At 31.7% G+C, this 23,204-nt stretch overlaps 1 long non-coding RNA gene across 38 annotated transcripts in view; it reads right to left on the bottom strand.

Moving 5' to 3' along the window:
• Window positions 1-22,738, bottom strand: part of LOC127729697 (uncharacterized) — a 38,272-nt gene extending 15,534 nt beyond the window's left edge. For 26 of the 38 annotated variants that reach the window (XR_007994773.1, XR_007994767.1, XR_007994774.1 and 23 more), the window contains exons 1-13: window positions 22,711-22,738; window positions 7,861-7,940; window positions 7,476-7,551; window positions 7,044-7,119; window positions 6,693-6,769; window positions 6,310-6,386; window positions 5,308-5,376; window positions 4,934-5,009; window positions 2,674-2,753; window positions 2,290-2,365; window positions 1,858-1,933; window positions 1,475-1,551; window positions 1,090-1,166 (exon numbers count right to left, since the gene is read on the bottom strand). This is a non-coding gene — a long non-coding RNA (uncharacterized LOC127729697). Of the gene's footprint in view, window positions 1-1,089; window positions 1,167-1,474; window positions 1,552-1,853; window positions 1,934-2,289; window positions 2,366-2,673; window positions 2,754-4,933; window positions 5,010-5,307; window positions 5,377-6,309; window positions 6,387-6,692; window positions 6,770-7,039; window positions 7,120-7,475; window positions 7,552-7,860; window positions 7,941-22,710 lie in introns of all 38 variants that reach the window. The other 12 variants (XR_007994791.1, XR_007994789.1, XR_007994793.1 and 9 more) reach the window with 12 other exon arrangements.
• Window positions 22,739-23,204: the final 466 nt, after the last annotated feature.

Below are 23,204 nucleotides of genomic sequence, written 5' to 3'. Positions count from 1 at the left end.
GATCATAAACAACCTTCTGTTAAAGTTTGATGCAAATCCAAAATAGTATAAGAAAGTTATTAAAATTTAAAAAACTTTAACCACAGAGTGAATGTGTTGTTTCCTGACAGGAAATCTAAGTCCATTTAAAAGTAAAATACGGAAAAAATGGATTTATTATTTTACAAAATTTCCTTCTAGATACTAGCTTTTGATCATAAACAAGCTTCTGTCCAAGTTTGGTACAAATCCAAAATAGTATAAGAAAGTTATTAAAATTTTAAAAACTTTAACCACAGAGTGAATATGTTGTTTCCTGGCAGAAAATCTAAGTCCATTTAAAAGTAAAATACGGAAAAAATGGATTTATTATTTTACAAAATTTCCTTCTGGATACTATCTTATGATCATAAACAAGCTTCTGTCCAAGTGTGGTAGAAACCCAGGATAGTTTAAGAAAGTTATTAAAATTTTAAAAACTTTAACCACAGAGTGAATGTAATATTTCCCGGCAGAAAAACTAAGTCCATTTATAAGTAAAATACGGAAAAAATGGAATTTTATTTTTACAAAATTTACTTCTGGATACTATCTTATGATCATAAACAAGCTTCTGTCCAAGTTTGGTAGAAATCCAAGGTAGTTTAAGAAAGTTATTAAAATTTCAAAAACTTTAACCACAGAGTGAATATTTGTGGACGCCGCCGACGACGACGCCGACGGAAGGTAGGATCGCTATGTCTCGCTTTTTCGACTAAAGTCGAAGGCTCGACAAAAATTATAAATTAGTTTCTGCTTTAAATCCAAACTTTTTGTTGTTGCAATCAATTCAGAAAATAATGTGATGCGTGTTTTATGTTAAATCCCAAATTAGAGAAAAGTAAATTGTTGATGATTTGGTTTTGTTACAGATATAGCCTAAATATGTTACAATTATAATTACAATAACTATACATTCTTATTTAAATATTCAGCATTAGAGTATAAATTTGAATGAAAGAAATTTTAGACCAATTTGTTATATAGCTTCAATCTGTTAAAAAACTGATTTTTATTACCCAACAAATATAAATATAGTTTTAAGGAAAATTGTAATGACCAAATACTTACATGTGACTTATCCTAATGTGCTATTTGCAATGGAAGCATCTTTCATGGTATAGGAGTCTTACATATTTAGGCTGTATCTGTAATGAAAACAAAAAAAAATATACATTAATTTCAGCTTTTAATACAGACTTTTTGCTGTTGCAATCAATTCAGAAAATTAATGTGACGCATGTTTTAGGTCAAATCCTTAATTGGAGATAAGAATTTTTACAATCACCATACATTCTTATTAAAATATATCTCATTACAGTGAATATTTCAATAAATGAAATGAAGGACCAATTTGTAATAAAATTTCAAGCTGTTGTTCCAGAAAAAACTGATTTTAATTACCAAACAAATATAAACATAGTTTTAAGAACAATTGTTATGAATAAATACCTACATGTGACTAATCCTAATGTGCTATCTGCAATGGAAGCATCTTTCATGGTATAGGAGTCTTACATATTTAGGCTGTATCTGTAATAAAAATAAATATTTCAAATTAGTTTCAGCTTCAAAATCAAAGCTATTTACTGTTGCAATCAATTCAGAAATTAATGATATGCATGTTTGATGTCAAATCCTAAATTGGAGACGTATGTTTACAATAACTTTACATTCTTATTAAAATATACTTCATTAGGATATGAATAGGAATAAAAGAAATTTTAGTCCAATTTGTTATAAAGCTTCAATCTGTCGTTTCAGTGAAAACTGATTTTTAATGCCTCACAAATATAAACCTAGTTTAAAAGAAAAAAATTGTAATGAATAAATACCTACATGTGACAAATCCTAATGTGCTATCTACAATGAAACCATTTTCATTGTCGAAGAGTGTAACATATTTAGGCTGTATCTGTAACAAAAACAAAAATTATAAATTAGTATCAGCTTTAAAAAGGGAATATTTGCTGTTTCAATCAATTCAGAAATTAATGTGATGCATGTTTTACGTCAAATCCTAAATTTGAGACTAAAATTGAGAATGGAAATGGGGAATATGTCAAAGAGACAACAACCTGACCATAGAGCAGATAACAGCCGAAGTATATTTACAATTACTTAACTTATTACAGTAAGTATTTGAATAAAAGAAATGTTAGACAAATTTGTAATAAAATTTCAAACTGTTGTTCAAGGGGAAAACTGATTTTTGTTACCTAACACATGTAAAAAGAGTTAAAAGTACAATTATAATGACCAAATACCTACATGATATGTATCTTCGTGTGCTATATACCATGAAAGCATCTTCATTGTCTAGGAGTGTAACATATTTAGTCTGTATCTGTAACAAAAACAAAAATTCTAAATCAGTATCCGCTTTACATAGAGAATATTGGTTGTGGCAATTAATTTAAAATTAATATGATGCTTTTTTTATGACAAATCCTAATTTGAAAACAAGTATATAAACAATTTCTATACATGATCATTAAAATAATCTTCATAAGAGTATAAATTTGAATAAAAGAAATTTAAAACCAATTTGTAATCAAATCTAATTTAAGCTGTCGTGCCAGGGAAAACGGATTTTTGTTACCTGCAAACCATATAAACATAGTTTAAAGTACAATTAAAATATCAAATACTTACATGCTACGTATCCAGATGTGTGATCAATCTACCATGAAACCATCTTCATTGTCAAGGAGTGTAACATATTTTGGCTGTATCTAACAAAACCAAATCATCAATTAGTATCAGCTTCAAATAGAGACTATTGGCTGTTGCAATCAATTATAAAATAAATTTCACTCATATTTTATGTCAAATCCTAAATTGGACACAAGTATATTTACAATTAATAAACAGCTGTGCCATGAGCGCATGATAAGCCCGTCGTCTTGTGTGTGAATTTTTATGCAATACGGCGTGACATGCGAAAACCCCCTTTTTTTTTTACAAAAAACTCAATATCTCTAAAATAAAATTTTGAAACAAAATCAAAAATTTTACAGATCTTTAGATTAATATAACTAAAAAGTGTGTAAAATTTTAAGCAATAATCAAATCGTTTTGAGATACGGCGCGACATGTGAAAACCCCCCCTTTTTAAAAAAAAAAAATTTATATCTCAAAAATAAAATTTTGAGTCAAAACCAAAAAGTATACAGATCTTTAGATTAATATAACTAAGAAGTGTGTAAAGTTTTAAGCAATAATCATAAATCGTTTTTGAGATACGGCGCGACATGTGAAAAACCCCTCCCCCTTTTTTAACAAAATACTCAACTCAAAAATAAAATTTTGAATCATCACCAAAAAGTATACAGATCTTGAGGTTAATATAACTAAGAAGAGTGTAAAGTTTTAAGCAATAATCATAAATTGTTTTTGAGATACGGCGCGACATGTGAAAAAAAACACACACCTGTTTTAGTTACTAAGTCCCGTAACTCAAAAAGTTTTAATCTTATTTTCACCAAAAAGTATACAGATCGTTTGACTATCATAAGAAACAACTATGTTAAGTTTCATGAAATTTGGATAAGTCATTTTCAAGTTACGGTGCAACATGTTTACGCCGGTCAGACAGACGGATAGACAGACAGACGGACAGACAGACAGACGGCCGGACATTTGTAAACCATAATACGTCCCGTCAAAAATTTGACGGGCGTATAAAAACCAATTGTTCAAAGAACAATTGAAGGTCTTTCCACATCAATTTTCTAAATAATTGAGAAGCTACTTCTGGTTTACTCAAAGCTACTATTGGCGTCCAATCATAGGTTTCTTCATACTCATTCAATAAATATGTTTCTATAGACTTTTGCCTGAAATAACAGAGATAATTGTCAACTTCCGGTCTCATTCGATAAGCTTTATTCACTCTAATTCCAAAAATTTATAATTTGTATATACTTATGCATGTAATAAGGGAGATATGCTACTTCCGGTTTATAAAATGTCACTTCCGGTCTCAAATGATAGGTTAATGTATGACCATTCAAAAAATATATGATTTCTATGTAATTTTACATAAAATAAGTGCAAAAATGACTACTTCCGCTTCACTCAAGGTCACTTCCGGTTGATATTTTTCAAGGTTACTTAACATTTTCTAAAAGACCTTATTGCTTTATCATGCACCAATCTGAAGTAATAATCAATTTATCTTAAAATTAACCATTTCAGGGGCAATAACTCCTATAAGATGTCACTGGATTGTTTCAGACCAAATGTATCATATCTTCATCACAATAAAACAAACATTTAGCACTAGTTCTTTATATATAACGTTAAAAATATCAGAAAATGCAAAAACAAGCAAAAGCGAAATTTAGAACATGACCTTGACCTTTGACCTTGACCTCATTTTCTAAGTTAGGCCCCAAGGACCTCAAATAAAAAGACGATAGGTTTATACGGCTTACAGTTTATGAGTTACAAAAACATAACGACAAATTTTATTGATAAAGGTAGATAACTCCTATAAAATTTCACCGGATTGCTTCAATCCAAATTGGCCAAAATTTCTGAGGATGTAACCAACAAATATGAAAAAGAATTTTGTCGTTATCTTTTTTGGTTACGGGGGAGATACACTCACAAGAAAAACAGTGGGGAGATAACTCTTACAATAAAAAATTCTTCGTCTTAAAGAGATAAGTTTAAAAAGCGCAATAACTGTTCGATATCATATTCAAAATATATAAGCGACATCTTGCAACACAAATTTATACGGCAAGAAAAGGGTTTGGCGGAAGAAGAAGAAAAAAAATTAAAATAATAATCAGAACAAATACGATAGGTCTTTCCACAGAAAAAAGACCTAATTACTACGCATTCATGTTAAAATTTACACATACAAACATAGTCTTAAGTACAATTTTAATGACTAAATACCTACATGTTAAACATCCTAATGTCCCATCTACCATGAAACTATCTTCATTGTGTGGGAGTGGAACACATCTGGGCTGTATCTGTTACACAAGAAAAAATTAAATTAGCATCAGCTTTAGATAGAGAATTTTTAATGGCTGTTAAAAAAATTAAAAAGATTAATGTGATTCATGTTTTATGTCAAATCTTAAATTATGGACAATTAATTTACAATTACTCTTTCATTCTTATTAAAATATACCACATTTGAAATTCGAATAAGATATTTTAGACCAATTTGTAATAAAATTTTAAGCTATTGTTTCAGTGAAAACAGATTTTATTGACTTCCAAATATTAACATAGTTCTAAGTACAATTGTAATGACCAAATACTTACATGTTGACTCTTCCTATCTGCCATGAATCCATCTTCTCTGTCTAGGAGTGCAACATATTTAGGCTGTATCTTTAACAAAAACGATAACTTAATATCAGCTTTAAATAGAGACTATTTGCTGTTGCAATTTTTTCAGAATTTAATCTTTTGCATGTTGGACAAGAATATTTATAATTACTATACATTCCAATAAGAATATATTTCATTAGAGTATTAATTTGAAGAAAAATTTTCTGAGACCAATTTGTAATAAAGTTTCAAATTGGTTGATAATGAAATAGAGCCAGACAAAAAAACTAAATACATTTTACCATAAACACAAGTTTTTATCATACTATGTAATCAGCGTTGCTGGGGGATCTGCTTTTACAAGATTAGCGCCCATTACATTCATCAATGTTATATCAAAATCTAAAGTTTGCTCTCTGCAGAGGTCTGCTTTTACGAGACCCATTTTAACATAAAGCATCTTTTTGTCAAACGGTTCAGGAAAAAACGGATTTTTATTACCTAACACTCATAAACATAGTTTTTAAGAAAAATTGTAATGACCAAATACCTACATGAGCAACATCCTAATGTACTATCTAAAATGAAAGCATCTTTCATGGTATAGGAGTGTTACATATTTAGGCTGTATAATCTGTAAAACAAAAACAAAAATTATAAATTAGTTTCTGCTTAAATCCAAACTTTTTGTTGTTGCAATCAATTCAAAAAATAATGTGATGCGTGTTTTATGTTAAATCCCAAATTAGAGAAAAGTAAATTGTTGATAATTTGGTTTTGTTACAGATATAGCCTAAATATGTTACAATTATAATTACAATTACTATACATTCTTATTTAAATATTCAGCATTAGAGTATAAATTTGAATGAAAGAAATTTTAGACCAATTTGTTATATAGCTTCAATCTGTTGTTTCAGGAACAAACTGATTTTTATTACCCAACAAATATCAATATAGTTTTAAGGAAAATTGTAATGACCAAATACCTACATGTGACTTATCCTAATGTGCTATCTGCAATGGAAGCATCTTTCATGGTATAGGAGTCTTATATATTTAGGCTGTATCTGTAATGAAAACAAAAAAAATATACATTAATTTCAGCTTTTAATACAGACTTTTTGCTGTTGCAATCAATTCAGAAATTAATGTGATGCATGTTTTATGTCAAATCCTTAATTGGAGATAAGAATTTTTACAATCACCATAAATTCTTATTAAAATATATCTCATTACAGTGAATATTTCAATAAATAAAATGAAGGACCAATTTCTAATAAAATTTCAAAGAGTTGTTCCAGGAATAACTGATTTTAAATACCAAACAAATATAAACATAGTTTTAAGAACAATTGTTATGAATAAATACCTACATGTGACTAATCCTAATGTGCTATCTGCAATGGAAGCATCTTTCATGGTATAGGAGTCTTACATATTTAGGCTGTATCTGTAACAAAAATAAATATTTTAAATTAGTTTCAGCTTCAAAATCAAAGCTATTTGCTGTTGCAATCAATTCAGAAATTAATGATATGCATGTTTGATGTCAAATCCTAAATTGGAGACGTATGTTTACAATAACTTTACATTCTTATTAAAATATACTTCATAAGATATTTGTTATAAAGCTTCAATCTGTCGTTTCAGTGAAAACTGATTTTTAATGCCTCACAAATATAAACCTAGTTTAAAGAAAAAAATTGTAATGAATAAATACCTACATGTGACAAATCCTAATGTGCTATCTACAATGAAACCATTTTCATTGTCGAAGAGTGTAACATATTTAGGCTGTATCTGTAACAAAAACAAAAATTATAAATTAGTATCAGCTTCAAAAAGGGAATATTTGCTGTTTCAATCAATTCAGAAATTAATGTGATGCGTGTTTTATGTCAAATCCTAAATTTGAGACTAAAATTGAAAATGGAAATGGGGAATATGTCAAAGAGACAACAACCTGACCATAGAGCAGATAACAGCCGAAGTATATTTACAATTACTTAACTTATTACAGTAAATATTTGAATAAAAGAAATGTTAGACAAATTTGTAATAAAATTTCAAACTGTTGTTCAAGGTGAAAACTGATTTTTGTTACCTAACACATATAAAAAGAGTTAAAAGTACAATTATAATGACCAAATACCTACATGATATGTATCTTCGTGTGCTATATACCATGAAAGCATCTTCATTGTCTAGGAGTGTAACATATTTAGTCTGTATCTGTAACAAAAACAAAAATTCTAAATCAGTATCCGCTTTACATAGAGAATATTGGTTGTGGCAATTAATTTAAAATTAATATGATGCTTTTTTTTATGACAAATCCTAATTTGAAAACAAGTATATAAACAATTTCTATACATGATCATTAAAATAATCTTCATAAGAGTATAAATTTGAATAAAAGAAATTTAAAACCAATTTGTAATCAAATCTAATTTAAGCTGTCGTGCCAGGGAAAACAGATTTTTGATACCTGCAAACCATATAAACATAGTTTAAAGTACAATTAAAATATCAAATACTTACATGCTACGTATCCAGATGTGTGATCAATCTACCATGAAACCATCTTCATTGTCAAGGAGTGTAACATATTTTGGCTGTATCTAACAAAACCAAATCATCAATTAGTATCAGCTTCAAATAGAGACTATTGGCTGTTGCAATCAATTATAAAATAAATTTCACTCATATTTTATGTCAAATCCTAAATTGGACACAAGTATATTTACAATTTAAAACCAATTGTTCAAACAAAGAACAATTGAAGGTCTTTCCACATCAATTTTCTAAATAATTGAGAAGCTACTTCTGGTTTACTCAAAGCTACTATTGGCATCCAATCATAGGTTTCTTCATACTGATTCAATAAATATGTTTCTATAGACTTTTGCCTGAAATAACGGAGATAATTGTCAACTTCCGGTCTCATTCGATAGCTTTATTCACTCTTATTCCAAAAATTTATAGTTTGTATATACTTATGCAAGTAATAAGGGAGATATGCTACTTCCAGTTTATAAAATGTCACTTCCGGTCTCAAATGATATGTTAATGTATGACCATTCAGAAAATATATGGGTTCTATGTATTTTTACATAAAATAAGTGCAAAAATGACTACTTCCGGTTCACTCAAGGTCACTTCCGGTTGATATTTTTCAAGGTCACATGTTACTTAACATTTTCTAAAAGACCTTATTGCTTTATCATGTACCAATCTGAAGTAATAATCAATTTACCTTAAAATTAAACATTTCAGGGGCAATAACTTCCATAGGATGTCACTGGATTGTTTCAGACCAAATGTATCATATCTTCATCACAATAAAACAAACATTTAGCACTAGTTCTTTATATATAACGTTAAAAATATCAGAGGAAATGCAAAAACAAGCAAAAGCCAAATTTAGAACATGACCTTGACCTCATTTTATAAGTTAGGCCCCAAGGACCTCAAATAAAGACTATAGGTTTACAGTGTTCTCCCCAGGATTTTTGGATAGCACCAGGGTAACGCGTGTCAAAATGATTTGTACAACATGTTGTGTCGCGTTGCATTGCTTTTTTTTTTCTTGTTAGTTTTTGTGTCATTACCTTTTTGTCTTTGTTTTGTTTACTGTGTTATGTAGACTTTGGGTCAAAAAATTACTGGTAAAAAAAGAAGTAAATCAATAATCAGTTTGTATACTTTAATTTCTTTTTAGAATAAATAAACGAAAGCACTATTAGTCTTTAAACTTAAGTCACTTTTTATATTTTGATCAAGCCAATTTGTCCTGATACTTGAAGTTACACTACACTTTCCCCATTTTTATTAGATTACACCATAACAATTAAATGTAAACAAGATTAAATTTAAATGCAGAACCTCTAGTAAATTAAAAACTATTTTCCATAGCTTTAGCATTCTTTTAAACAACAATACAATTATTATTAGAATCTTATTGTGTTACATGGTAGATAGACATGTGAAGTAAATTTTATCATCTATATGTACACCCATATATCATATCAAGCTGAGTTCCAATCAGTGTCTAAAGACTGGGACTACTTTAACCGAAATCAGTTACCAATTAGAAAATACTACCTATTTATAATAATATGTCTGTGCATTAATAAAAGTATGATTATCAAAAATAATTTGCAATATATTTTTTTTGGTATGTTCAAAGAAAGTTTTTATCCTTAAGGTAACATTCTTATATAATTTTGCATTAAATTTGTACTTTATTTCTATTTTCAATGATAGATGATATTTTAGGAGCACTTATTTGTAATAAGCTAATTCAGGGGAAGTAACTCCAACACGTTTAAAATACGCAAATTATTTATAACCAAAGGCTGGAGTAATAGAATTAATTAACAAATGTCTGCTTGTCCCTCACAAGTCTGATCATTAATTATGATTTCTTAATTAATTAAAACACAAAAGAATCATGTACATCGATTAAATCCAATCATCAAGGTTAACCTCAAAAGGTAAATCGATCACGTGGTGTAAACAATCAAGTTGTTTGAACTGGTTTGAACTGGTCAATTTTCATTTGAAATTTTATACCCCACGGAAAAGGTTTAACAAGTCGCTTAAAACTTTACCGATTTACGATTTTTTTACCGAAAATTTTAGCACCACGGAGAAAAATTATAAATCGCGGCAAGAACGATACCACCACGGTAGAAAATTATACATTGCGGGCCCGCGGTCCTTTAAGGGCCTGGGGAGAACACTGGTTTATACAGCTTACGGTTTATGAGTTACAAAAACATAACGACAAATTTAATTGATAAAGGTAGATAACTCCTATAAAATTTCACCGGATTGCTTCAATCCAAATCGGCCAAAAATTTCTGAGGATGTAACCAACAAATATGAAAAAGAATTTTGTCCTTATCTTTTTTGGTTACGGGGGAGATACACTCACAAGAAAAACAGTGTTTGGGGAGATAACTCTAACAATAAAAAATTCTTCGCCTTAAAGAGATAAGTTTAAAAAGCGCAATAACTGTTCGATATCATATTCAAAATATCTAAGCGACATCTTGCAACACAAATGTATACTGCAAGAAAAGGGTTTGGCGGAAGAAGAAGAAAAAAAATTAAAATAATAATCAGAACAAATACAATAGGTCTTTCCACAGAAAAAAGACCTAATTACTACCCATTCATGTTAAAATTTACTTTCCTAGATTATAAATTTCAACAAAAGAAATATGTAAACTAATTTGAAATAAGATTTTATTTAAGCTATTGTTCCAGGGAAAACTGATATTTATTACACTGGTAGACATATTTGGAAAATGACCGCGATTTTTGGCTAATCTCCGCGAAACGGATAATAATTAGAGGTTCATCGTAAATTTGCTGTATTACAGAATATTATGCATGTTATCCGGAGATTTTCCGTGTCGGCGGGAATTAGCCGTTTGTCCGATAAAACGGGTGTGTATTGAGTCAGTGATAGAACCAGTGATGTGTGAGCGACGGTTATTAATAGATCGTTGTACATAGATGATTATAGAATCCGTTATGCGTGAGCGACGGTTATTAATAGATCGTTGTGATATATACAATGTTTACAGTCAGATTAAAAAAAACTATCCTATTTCCCTTTTCGGTCGAGATAAAACGGTGTTTTTGATAATAAAGCTACTTACGATTTAAATATCAAATGTTGTCATTGTTCATTAAAGAAAAATCTATATTAATGTGACCAATGAACAAGATGAATACACGTGTTATCTTTGCTATAGACAACTACAATTGTTTTAATATATGAATGGAAATCGTATATACGTTAAAAAACGTAAACTAATCTACTATTCATGATAGATTCATAATGTGAATCAATAGTTTGGGTCAGAAACTTTGTTCTCACTTTAAAAAATTCTTCACAATTGTCATGTTTAGAAAAAAAATCAGTCCTTGTACTAATAGAGTCTCCGGAAGATACCGTAATCGGGCAGGATGTCAAACTGATCTGACACTTGTCCTAGTGTATTTAACACCTGCTGTGATATTGCTTGTGCAATACCAGTGGAAGGTCGTAAATCAATCTACCCGATTGATCAGAATTTAATTTTACCTGTACATATATTTAGTCGTTATGGAGGATATCATAGATACATGTTATATATTGTATTGTAATTAATGAAGATAATTTAAATATATTATGTAATAAAGACCTATTTGCATATAAATCGAACATATTCATTCCAACCAAGAAGGTTTGAAATTGAAAGTTTTCAACAAACTTTTGATAAAATCTTTCCCGTGAATTACATACGAGTCATTGGTTTATAGTTACACAATTGTTACCCTTCTAACGTCTTATTTCTTTGTGCTATTAAAAGAACTCAAAATTTTCCATATCAGATCACATTTCGTACGAGTTCTAAAATTTATAATTGAATAATCTTCTATTTTCCTTTCGACACCACGTTCCCCATAGGAGCCTCAAGATCTAATCATACCTGTCAATCATTAGCCACAAGTTGGTCTGCCAGATAGATCACTCGTGCTTTCTATTATGACATCGTTGAGAAGTTTTTGTAAATTGATTTGTGATATAAATAAAGTGATGTGAAGTTTATTTTACGGCCGATCAAAATTTGATGTGATTCGATTTTTCTTTTACACAAAGATGTTTTTTAATATGTCATAAAATACATGGAAATAAAACATTTGAGTTCTTCTTTTTTTCCCGTAAATATATTCAATAAACCAAAATTTATTTCAAAAGGTAAACATTTATAATCATTACAAAGTTATAATTTGATTTTTATTTAAGTCGGTTAATGGAAACAATAAAATGACAACGTCTTTGCAGAAATATTAATCCAGACATTAACGTACTTAGACTGTCCATTTGTTCCACTGTGTAGGACAATTTATTCACGAACTACATCATTAATAATTACTAATATAACAGTTGCTGAAATGTAAGTTGTATATTATTTATTTTTTTACAAACATGCGTTTTGGTTCCGTTCAGATTTGCTATTACAGCATGTGTAGATTCCTTGATTTTCATCTAGTTTCAGTTATATATATACTAGTTCCAGTCGGTATAGGGCTATTCATTTTGCCTTCCAACAAAGTCAACAATTTAGCATCGGACGTATACGTGACTGCGTATTTATACATCTCTATATGTTATATCTGATGTAATGGACTCCTAGTATGTTGTCCTTTTAAAGTTGGCTATACAATATTGGCTGTGCTCATTGTTGAAGGCCGTACAGTGACATATAGTTGTTAATTTCTGTGTTATTTCTCTTGTGGAGAGTTGTCTGATTGGCAATCATACCACGTCTTCTTTTTTTTATAACGTACCCGTTTTAATAGCAATGTTATATTCAAAACGGATGAGAAAACCCCATGGATGACAATTATCTATATCCATGTCAAGTGGGGTTAGGTAATAGGAGCGGAACTTATTGATTATGTATGTTTGTGAGGGTCTGGATAGGATTTATAGAAGAATAGAGAACACAAATGGACAAAAAGTGCACAACATAGGACCAGAAAAGTAAAGAAAAATAGACGCCAAGAAAATAAAGAATATAGAATAATGAGAAAAAAATATGAAGAATAGAGAAAAACAGATGACTTACAAATTAAAAGACAATTAGGATTGAAAGACCTCCCCCTCACCAAAACATGTGTAAAGGTCTTTCAAATCTATTGGGCAATACTGTGCAATTAAAGATTTCTTCTTGAAACTTTTGAAATATTTTAAAAATTGAAAAATTTTGAAAAAAAATTAAACCCCTTTAAAAAAATTGGAAACCTGCAAACTTTTTGAACTCACAACCACCCCCCCCCCCCCCCCCCCCCCGCCCTTTGGAGCAATAACCTCAACACTTGATCCCAGTTTTCCTTTGTAGTATGGAAACTTGTAGTACAATTTCAGAAAGATCCATACAGTGACTTAAACACAAGTTATTGTCTGAAAAACTAGAATAACTAAAAAAAATGTTTTTTGGCCCTTTTATGGCCCCGAATTCTTTCATGAATTGGGCAATTACCCCCAAACTCAATCCCAGCCTTCCTTTTGTGATATGGAACTTTGTGGTACAATGTCAGAGAGATCCATACACTTACACACAAGTTATAGTCCAGAAACTACAAATGTGTCTTCGGACGACGTAGACGACAACAACCACATCATACCATTATACGATCCCCCCCAAAAAAATTGGAATCGTATAAAAATCTTGGTCTTAAAATCTGTGGATTTTCTAAAAAAATCTTGGTTTTATTTTCACCAAATTTTCTTTTTCTACTAAATTCAACAAGAGTGCACACGCTGAAATGTCTCGCCTTCTTTACTAATCATTGATATTATGTTGATAGTCCTAAATATAAAGCTTTATTACAACTGTCACATAAACTTAACATTAACCAAGTAAACTAAACATTGACCAATGAACCATGAAAATGAGGTCAAGGTCAGATGAACCATGCTAGGCAGGCATGTACAGCTAACAATTCTTCCATACAACAAATATAGTTGACCTATTGCTTATAGTTTAAGAAAAACAGACGAAAACACAAAAACTTAACACTGAGCAATGAACCTTGAAAATGAGGTCAAGGTCAAATAAAACCTGCGTGACTGACATATAGATCATAAAATATTTCCATACACCAAATATAGTTGAACTATTGCATATAGTATTAGAAAAAAAGACCAAAACTCAAAAACTTAACTTTGACCACTGAACCATGAAAATGAGGTCAAGGTAAGATGACACCTGCCAGCTAGACATGTACACCTTACAATCATTCCATATACCAAATATAGCTGACCTATTGCATGCAGTATTAGAAAAAAAGACCAAAACTCAAAAACTTAACTTTGACCACTGAACCATGAAAATGAGGTCAAGGTCAGATGACACCTGCCAGCTAGACATGTACACCTTACAATCATCCAATACACCAAATATAGTAGACCTATTGCATACAGTATAAGAAAAACAGACCAAAACACAAAAACTTAACTATAACCACTGAACCATGAAAATGAGGTCAAGGTCAGATGACACCTGCCAGTTGGACATGTACACCTTACAGTCCTTCCATACACCGAATATACTAGACCTATTGCTTATAGTATCTGAGATATGGACTTGACCACGAAAACTTAACCTTGTTCACTGATCCATGAAATGAGGTCGAGGTCAAGTGAAAACTGTCTGACGGGCATGAGGACCTTGCAAGGTACGCACATACCAAATATAGTTATCCTATTACTTATAATAAGAGAGAATTTAACATTACAAAAAATCTGAACTTTTTTTTCAAGTAGTCACTGAACCATGAAAATGAGTTCAAGGACATTGGACATGTGACTGACTGAAACTTCGTAACATGAGGCATCCATATACAAAGTATGAAGCATCCAGGTCTTCCATCTTCTAAAATATAAAGCTTTTAAGAAGTTAGCTAACGCCGCCGCCGCCGCCGGATCGCTATCCCTATGTCGAGCTTTCTACGACAAAAGTCGCAGGCTCGACAATTAAACTATAAATAATAATGCTTTGCATGAAGTTTCCCCATGGTATATGTACAAAATGGTCCATCTCTTTTTATAAATCTGGATAATTTCAGAAAAGGTATCAAAATTCATAGGGACTCCTGGAGACGGGACAATTTTTTTCAAGCCCTCTCCCTTTTCTCCAATGTGCGTTATTTTTTTTGTTTTCTGTTAAATACTATTATTTTGGCGTTTCTGTATACTATGAACATACATTTATTATCAATAAAGTATATTTGATATAAACTATCAATTCCAAGTTTCTTCTACACGGCGATCACTGCTAAATTGATTTCTCCTAAAATAACCCAAACAGTAGAATCATAAGAATAGATGACAAATGCAACTATGCATGGAACCTATAGAACACAGAGTCATGATGATTAATTTATTGTGGAAGGAAGAGAAGCGACTAACAAAATGAGGTCTTCTCGTTTAAGTAGTATAGATAGATAGATACTATAAGTCGGAGAAGCTTTTGTAAAGAAACATAACAAGCTATACACAAATTCATAAACATCACATAAGTACATCCTTAACCAGGCTATATATCAAGTCGACAAACATTGGAAATGAATGAAAAAAAAAGGATGAGATGTGAACAAAAAAAAACATAAATTCCCTGCTACATACATAGCATGCTTTAATGCATACTTATGGTCGTGCCTTTTTTCTCTCGATTTTATGTACTATATTTTGGTATCACACAAGTTCATGATTTTTCTCTGACTGTTTATAACTGCGTTACACTAGATCCAATGATTCTTATTGATTTTAACTTTAATTTTCACAATTTGTGCATGTTATTACCTCACTGTCCAGGTTGGGGGAGGCCCAGTCCTATCCTATAAAGCAAAGGATATGGATTTTCTCAGTCTTACATTCCAGGATTGGTGACCGCATGAGGGTTGAGCTATCTCAAATAGGTTTAAACCCTCCTCATTCTATGACTGTCCTGGCAAGTCAGGAGCTTTTAATTTTTAAAGGTGTTGTCTTTTTAATTTTTCCAAATTATGTCATGTCGGGGCATTTTATAAATTCTATATGGTATGAGTTTTGCTCACTGTCTGAGAAGGGCCGTACGGTGTCATACAGATCCTTAATTTCGAGTTCTTTGTTTTCTTTTTAATTTTTAAATTGATGTCCAGTGACAAATATTTCTCGAGTCATGTCATTCAGGCAGTATATAAAAAAAATGAAAATTGTTCATGCGAGTCGGTAGGAAATAGACTCCCTACACTCTTGTTTAAAGAATATTTATTTTATTCAGTTATCTTGAAAGACAATATCTACTGCAGTTAAATGAAGTTGTGATACTGAGAATTTGACTGATTAGATTTTATTTTCAATTGCCAAAGTGTGAAGTGGTAGAGCCCATTTCTGTAACCTTTATTTGTTGCATTCTGTGTGATAAAATTTAGTAGTTTTTAACCTACTGAGATTTTAATAACTTATTTTCGAATGATGGAACCTTATCAAAATGTTTGTCAATTAAGATCAATTGAACATGGTGTTAACAGTCAGCAAACTGTCACACAAGAAATATATTTAATGTCCGAGAACATGTAAAATAAACTACCTTTGTGAGGACATTGAATAAAATGTGTCGCATATTTCTCAACTCCTCTTCGTGCCATGTCAACAGAATTTTAATTTATACCGTCTTAGATGACAATTTATCAGAGGCTGCTTCAATGGTATATATGCATAATATAAAGTTTATACATAAATCTCATTTCGAATGTTGTCTTTTCGTCCTCCAACATTCTTTGTCAAAATACGGGATTCGCACTCGACTGTTTTGGAGTCAGAGATACATCTTACCATAGATGTAAAATTACATCTATAACCTTACACAGGTACACTGGCTAGTAAACCCCCCAAGGGTGACTGGGGAATAGAAGTATGGTCACCATTGGTCTTCCTCCGACCGGCAGTAAAACCCGTGCTAAAGTGGGGCGTCCGTTTGGCTGTGCGGGATGTACAAATTTGCAGCCACGTCCGGTCAGAATGGGGACGTTAAATCCGATGCCTCGTGTAAAGAGAGTGCCACGCTCTTTGCACGTTAAGAACCCTTGCAACAACTCTTTGAGGGGTCCGTAGGTGACCTGTTGCAAGGCTAAATTTTTGTCCCTATCCAATATACCCTCATTTCCCGTGGCAGTCTAAATTTCTCCGACCTTAATCCCTTCATTTATTACAGAACCTACCTATTGTATTTATTGTGAACTTGTTCTCGTCCTGAATATGCATGAAATATTTGCCACTGGACGTTAAGCAACCAACAATCAATCAATCAATCACTGGCTAGTAAAGGGACAATAAACGGAAGTATAAATTGCCCCAGGTATTTTAAGTCGTATATTGAGTGTAATGTGTACACCGCCACGTGTGAGTGATTTCAAAGATAATCAAAATGATGTAATTCATGTAGTAACTTCCATGCAGCTACGCATCATCGCAAGTAATATTGGACATCGCAAAAAAACTAGAATTTTTTATGTGCCTTGTTAGATATTTAAAATGATATAACATCCAATGAAAAAAGAAATGTTTAAGATGGACATTTCTGATTTACTGGTGAATTAAAAATTCCATAGAATATCTGAAATGATTTTAAGGAGCATGCATCTCGTTTATCTGATACTAAGTGAGTACAATAAGTCAAAGTGTTAGTCGAACTATAAGTGTGTTTTGTCTTAAAATGTGTAGCCGTGTTATTTTGTTCACAGAACGAAAGGCAAATTGAAATTGAAAAAAAAAAGGAAAATAAAAAAATAAAAGTTATTACCGTACCATAAGTTGACAAATAATAAAAAATAAAATATATGAATTACCTATTCCGGCACACATGAGTTCAATTTATTAATCCCACAAGGGATACCAGCTACCAAGGAGACATTTCATATATCGGTACTCAAATCACTTCAATATTTTATTTCTCCGAGTGTATACCTGATGAAGTCTCGATTATTTCACAAAGACGGAGTAAGGATTAAAAACAATAAAGGAAGTAAAAAATATATCATTTATAAGCTAGCACACCAGTGGCGGATCCAGAAATTTCATATGCACTGACTGCCTGAGAGGGGGTCGCTTCAGTCATGCTTCAGTGATTCCCAATACATGTATAATCAACCAAATTTTTTTTCAAGAAAAGGGGTACCTGGCCCCCTCTAAATCCGCTTCTGTCACACTATTCCATAAGTACTTTAAAACTTCTTGCACGGTGAACTACTATTAAAATTAATTCGTAACCAGTCACTTATGCCCTACCCCCCCCCCCCCCCCCCTTTCACTTATTTTTCATGCTCATCTTTTCCGTTTGTAGGAAGGGTCTAAAATGCCTTTAATTTTATGTTTTATTATTTATGAATAAAAGAACAGTTTCATTTAGAGTTAAAACTATGTCCGACACTCCCTTTATCTGAAAAAGCTTTCATTATTTAATAAAAAAAAGTTTTATCTTATCTTATCCCGTTAGTATAGAAAGTCCCTTTAGTCTAGAATTTTAGTTTATTGAAGGACCTTTTTGTCTGATTTTAAAAATATACCTTAAATTGTAAAAATATAAGCTCTCGCCGCGATATAGCATTTTTGTGCTAATGCAGCATAAAGCAAACAACAATCAATAGAAAGTCCCTGGATTAACTTAAAATGGTCATTCATTCTCTCTCATTGATTATCCAAGTTTATCTAATCACTTGACTATGCACCAATACCCTAAAATTTCATTACACAAGGACACCTGTGGTACAGCAAGGATTCGTATACTGTAAATTCAGAAATTATTGCGTGCATTTATTATTGCGATTTTTCAAGCATGGACAAAAATGCGAGTTTAATTATTGCGATTTCGAAAAAAACTGCTTACCAATCTATGTTTCAGTTATCAGAATGCGAGTTCTTATTATTGCGATACTCACCAAGTAGCATTTTTCGCATTAATAAAAACCTCGCAATAATTTCCGAATTTACAGTATATAAAATTTAGTTCGTTGTACGTTCATGGATATTCATGACATGTGACCATTTGTGTGCACTTAGAACTTGTCCGGTCATCTTTCTGACCATCGATCAGATCGTGCAAGGGCTGTGTAGCCAGTCAAGGTCCTTTCAAAATTCCATATATATATCTTACCATCTACTCGCGCTTTAGCCTAAAGAAAAGACACGTGTATTCTCGGATGACGTAAGGAGAATTAGTATTTGTAATTATGATATTGTTATTATATATAAAAAAAGAAGATGTGGTATGATTGGCAATGAGACAACTCTCCACAAGAGACCAAAAATGACACAGAAATTAACAACTATAGGTCGCCGTACGGCCTTCAACAATGAGCAAAGCCCATACCGCATTGTCAGCTCTAAAAGACCCCGACATGTTCATATTAATGATCATCTCTTTGAAACCTAACCTAAGTATGACGAAAGTGCTATATATTACGAAAACAGCGGAGAAATGGATTAAATAGACTTGCTTTATTGTATAAACTAAAAAAAGGTCGGAGTGGAACTAACCCCGAAAAATTCAGTCTCTCTCCGTAATCGATCTCTTCTATATACTTGTTAATGAAATAATTGTAGATCAGCGGAATATAACGACTGAATTATTCGGGTAAGTGAAACAAGTAAATAAAAGTCAAAATTAACCATATGTAGTTCCATAAGGAGGGATCTGGACAGCCTGCCCCTAAACCAGCCTCCGAGTTGAGTCCTACGTATTGACCTTTCTTGGCACACACACGGTTTTCATTGCCTATGTGTTTTTTTTGTACAAATAAATAATTTGATAATTAATATGCCTTCAATCCATTTTCTTGAGACATATTACACATACATGAATCATGAATTTTCTACGTTTTTATAATTATGAACACATAGTATGCCCTGGGATCTGACCTGAAATATACATGAAACATTGAAAATTCACGATAGTAAGGTATATAGGAGCAACATTTAAATTCAAAGGGTTAGGGGTTTGTTCTGAGTCGGAAATAATTCGGAACACAACGTTATTCCCCACTGCCATGCACCAAACATTTTTTTCTCGAAATAAACGGTATGGGGAATTCTGGAATTCCGATTTTTTTTGTCAACTGCCAGACCACAATATTTTTTTCTCTCATCAAATTGGGGATCAGAATATGATCAGAATAGGCCTCCAGATTTTTTTTGGAAATTTTGGTGTTCACCCCAAGAACCGGGTTGGCCACAACATAACAATTTCAATTTTATTTACAATTTACACGGTGTGCATATGTTTAAGTATGTTTAAATGAAGATATTTTCTTATAGTTTAGGACTTTATTCATTGTAGGTTGAAAAATACAGGCAAAGTTCAGATGTTTATGAAGTGTTATATATTTTGACTTTTGTGAAACCTTAACAGAATAGACAATTGGGGCAAATCTGATGAAAAAAAAAACGAAAATTCCTAGTAACAAAAAATTAACCCACATAACAGCAATTGAAATCTCCTCCCCAAGAAATTGTACCTCAGGACCTGTATAATGCTGGAAGTATTTTAATATGCCTTTGGAACACCCTTTTAAAAAATTGGGTATGGTTCTCCAGGCCACGGCTTAGGAAGCACTTCACAGTTAGAAAATAAAATTAAAATTGAGCCACAGAATGTCTGATAATCTTCCAATCCTGGCCTTCAAATACATTAGGCCAACTGTACTAGCACCCCCTTTTTTCTGAGAAACCCTGGCTAGCACACCCTTCCTTTTTTCACAGTGTCTGGATCCGCCCCTGACCGATACGTAGTACTCAACTATGATCAACTGTAGGTCATAATAAAGGACGAAATACGTAACGTAAATTAATTCAAGCGTGAGGGGCCCCATATATCACGGCTAAAATTGTACTTAGTTTGTCCTTTTATACAACCTTTTGGCAAGTACCACCATCCCAGAAATCAGTTACCACGATCTTTCAAAATTAACATGAACAGTAACCATCATCAACGTCCTTTTTTTTTCACTCTCTCTATTTTCTAAGTAATGTACAACTGTTTACGCTTGTCAGCAGTGTTTATCATTGTTTTCATTAGTTTACAAGTTGTGACCTTCGAAATTGTTTTATTCAATGTTCCTATAGATTTTTATGGTAACTCCCTGTGCCCCTAAAAAACAAACAAAATAAAGTTTCCCTCCCACAAAATTTTACACTTGAACGTTGATTTGAAAAAAAAACTTGATTTTATAATTTTGGTTATCAATTGAAATGAACCTTCTAGAGCCTCAACCTAACTCGCACAATAATGTCAATCATTACACATCAAATTTAACCCTAAATTGACATTCCACAATCGGTCAGTAACATCACCTGTGTTTATAGCTACATATTTCCCGCCGTTGGAAAATCTCGTGCAGTGACACAATTGTTAAAATCTATTTTTAACATCTCTATTGTGAGCGAAATTTTTGACGTGCATTATTTCATTATTAAAAATGTTCGATCTACATTTGTTGCAGTCTAATTTTTAATTAAAAGAAACGTAATATCATTTCTTTTTCTTTGCCAATTATAGTAAATTAATCTCATCCCGGAATGTATATTCACTTTACCATTAGACCTGAAAGTGATTTCTAATAAATGAAGAAACTGTGTTTCACATTAAAAAATTTAAGAATATTATCGCTCAGGCATATTTATTTTATTTTAAGATGATTGATTGTTGGTTGCTTAACTTCCAGTGGCAAATATTCCATGCAAGTCCGGACAAACTTAGTTTTAAGATCGCACTTTCAAAAATCATTGTAAAACAAAAATGATCAGAAGAACTTTTATTCATGTGAAATAACCGTCCAATCTTTTAAATAGAACTTATTTACATTTCAAAGTGTAACAGATTAGTTTACAAGACAGGCATTGACGTTAAATATACAATTCCTTGTATACATGTACGCAACTTTCATATCTTTTTAATTGAACTTTTTTGTCTAAAAAGACAACCCACGAGTTTGCGAAATCGAGTTTGAATGCACTGCATTGTGTGTAAATACATATACATATTATGCAACGACGGTCTGACTCTATGTATTACCAGGGTTGCGTTCAATATCGTAGCGGCTACGTAGTGCTATGTAGATTTTTACTATTGAACGTGTAGCTATAGATTAGCTGCTACATAGATATTGATAGTAACTACATAGCCGCTACGTAGCTGCTACGATATTGAACTCAACCCAGTTGACCCCGGATACCAACTAAGGTTACTAAAGACTTTCCCCTGGCCGTTCATTTTATTTTTGTTTCAATAAACGGTTCTAGAAGCAATTAAATGATCTGCGGCCTCTGACATATAATTAAAAAAAAGTAACCATCTAATCCTCAGATATATATAATCTGTTTATCTCTAAATTTACAGAAACATTATATGATATATTTTTGAAAATTCCTTATATCTCAAATGATTATAGTTACTTTGTTTTTAATTCTGTAAACATCTATATATCATAATTTGTACCACACTACAAGGATCTATTAATAACCGTCGCTCACGCATAACGGATTATACAACGACCTATTAATAACCGTCGCTCACGCATCAGTGGTTCTATCAATGACTCAATACACACCAGTTTTATCGGACAAACGGCTAATTCCCGCCGACACGGAAAATCTCCGGATAACATGCAAAATATCCTGTAATACAGCAAATTTACGATGAACCTCTAATAATTATCCGTTTCACGGAGATTAGCCAAAAAACACCAGAGTTTTTACAAAAATCGCGGTGATTTTCCAAATAGGTCTGCCAGTGTTCACATATAAACATAGTCTAATTTAAAGTACAATTTTAATGACTAAATACCTACATGTTAAACATCCTAATGTCCCATCTACCATAAAACTCTCTTTATTGTGTGGGAGTGGAACACATCTGGGCTGTATCTGTTACATAAGAAAAAATTAAATTAGCATCAGCTTTAGATAGAGAATTTTTAATGGCTGTTAAAAAAATTAAAAAGATTAATGTGATTCATGTTTTATGTCAAATCTTAAATTATGGACAATTAATTTACAATTACTCTTTCATTCTTATTAAAATATACCACATTTGAAATTCGAATAAGATATTTTAGACCAATTTGTAATAAAATTTTAAGCTATTGTTTCAGTGAAAACAGATTTTATTGACTTCCAAATATTAACATAGTTCTAAGTACAATTGTAATGACCAAATACTTACATGTTGACTCTTCCTATCTGCCATGAATCCATCTTCTCTGTCTAGGAGTGCAACATATTTAGGCTGTATCTTTAACAAAAACGATAACTTAATATCAGCTTTAAATAGAGACTATTTGCT

This window comes from Mytilus californianus, unplaced genomic scaffold (genome assembly GCF_021869535.1).
Source record: "Mytilus californianus isolate M0D057914Y unplaced genomic scaffold, xbMytCali1.0.p SCAF_2, whole genome shotgun sequence".
Classification (NCBI taxonomy): Eukaryota; Metazoa; Mollusca; class Bivalvia; order Mytilida; family Mytilidae; genus Mytilus; species Mytilus californianus.
This window is presented reverse-complemented; position numbering and strand designations above follow the sequence as displayed.